The sequence below is a fragment of the Lolium perenne genome, chromosome 2, assembly GCF_019359855.2.
Source record: "Lolium perenne isolate Kyuss_39 chromosome 2, Kyuss_2.0, whole genome shotgun sequence".
Lineage (NCBI taxonomy): Eukaryota > Viridiplantae > Streptophyta > Magnoliopsida > Poales > Poaceae > Lolium > Lolium perenne.
This window is the reverse complement of record NC_067245.2, coordinates 298,265,532-298,267,400: the sequence shown is the minus strand read 5'-3', so window position 1 is coordinate 298,267,400 and position 1,869 is coordinate 298,265,532. Positions and strand designations below refer to the sequence as shown.

The 1,869-nt window shown below is 51.8% G+C and overlaps 1 long non-coding RNA gene across 1 annotated transcript; it reads right to left on the bottom strand.

The window, feature by feature from the left end:
* Nucleotides 1-478: 478 nt before the first annotated feature.
* LOC127336098 (uncharacterized) lies at nt 479-1,512 on the bottom strand. The gene is made up of 3 exons (XR_007873172.2): nt 1,341-1,512; nt 1,021-1,120; nt 479-520 (listed from the first exon to the last, which is right to left on the bottom strand). It is a non-coding gene; the product is annotated as an uncharacterized lncRNA (long non-coding RNA).
* Between the last annotated feature and the right edge of the window lie 357 nt (nt 1,513-1,869).

Below are 1,869 nucleotides of genomic sequence, written 5' to 3'. Positions count from 1 at the left end.
AACGAAGATAGAGTTGACAACACTCTAAGTTCTAACTATCGGTGTCCGAGCCGGATTCGGCGGTGTGGGGGTAGTGCACACGGCAGGCGGTGTCGTCGAACACCTTGACGATCATCTCGCCGTCCCCCTCGTACAGGAAGGTGAGCTGGCAGCCGGGCTCGAGGTGGAGGTCACGGGCGAACTTGTCCCACCCCGTGTGCAGGTACATCTTGCCCTGCCCGTCGAACAGGACCTCCACGGACCAGCGGCAGAAGTTGCAGCTAGCCTCCCGTAGCTGCAAGTGCGCCGGCTCGACGCCGTCGACGAACTCGGCGAACTTGTCCGGTAGCCTCTTGATGCCGAGTGGGTCGTCGTCGATGCGGAGGAGGAACTCGAAGCAGCGTTCCTCATCCGAAGACGAGGAGGATGCAGGTGACGGTGACCGTGGGGCCCTTGCTGCTCCACCGCGGCGGCCCCTTCCCCGGCCCCGGGCGCCAGACCGCGGCCTCGACCGCCTCGCCGGCCACCGGGACCGGCCATCCTACATGTTTACATTTTTGAACCATATTACGATCCATTCCACTAACAAAATTGGGCATGACCTATGCTAATTTATGTACATATGAGTGCCCCATTTTCGCCGAAACGGAAATGAATCAACATTTCGGCGATAATGGGCAACTCTGTCGATCCCTGCACAAGAATATGTCACCATATACACCAGCTCAGCACCATGGCACATGCACAATTGTTCCTCATATACACCAGCTGAGCACCATGGCACATGCACAAGAATATGACACCATATACACCAGCAGCATCAACAGCAAGTAGCAGCAGCTAGCAGCAGCAGCAGCAACAACAGCTAGTAGCAGCTAGTAGCAGCAGCAGCTAGCAGCATGCATCAACAGCAAGCAGCAGCAAGCTAGCAGCAGCTAGTAGCAGCAGCAGCTAGCAGCATGCATCAACAGCTAGCAGCAGCAACTAGCTAGCAGCATGCATCAACAACAAGCGGCAGCTAGCATCTAGCAGCAAGCTCACCGTGCGTCGCGTGGAGTCGCCGAGAGGTGAGCTGTTGCTCCGGGTCGAGGAAGATCAGGTCAGGTGCTCAAGTTCCAGGAAGTAGCAGCAACATACACACCTAGCAGCATTAAAATCAGCATTAAAAAGGAATCAAATAAATGGAAACTTTACATAGGAAAATGACACTACAGACTATGGCCAGAATCAGATAGCATCAAGCAATGTTCAGTATTGGGCCCAACTTGCATACATCGTCCCAAAGTTCTTAACTGAAGATTGGTTTACAGAATGTTTTGGTTTCTGTATACTTGAACTTATATAGCCTAACTTGTACTTACTAAAACTGTGAGGGGCTGCCACACGCAACTCCCCTTCTTCTTCAACCTCTCTCTACTCTCTCACAATAACACACACCAGAACCCACACACGCACACTCACCAAGGAGGAGAGTAATGGCTTTGCCGAGAGTTTTTCTCCTTGGTGTGACACAGGAACTACATTGTTTCTTCTCTGCCCGCAGGCCTTCCTTTCTCATTCATTTGTTCAGACTTATATAGCCATACAAGGTACGAACTCACAAGCCAACAACCTAAGCACCACACCGGCCACTCACGCCATGCACTAACTAACCACGATCCACTAATCTCTCCACTAACTAGCTGCATGCTCACACACTTTCAGCACTAGTGCGACTCCTCTAACGGCCACACGACTAGGCCAAACACAATGCGCCTTGCATATAGCCAGCTAACTAACACTGACACATCAGCTTGCATGTACCCACGTATGTACTTGCCGCAGCCTATGTGTATCTTTGATCTAATACATCCATGAACTAAAATCGCTCAGGCCTAACAGCCTGATCCT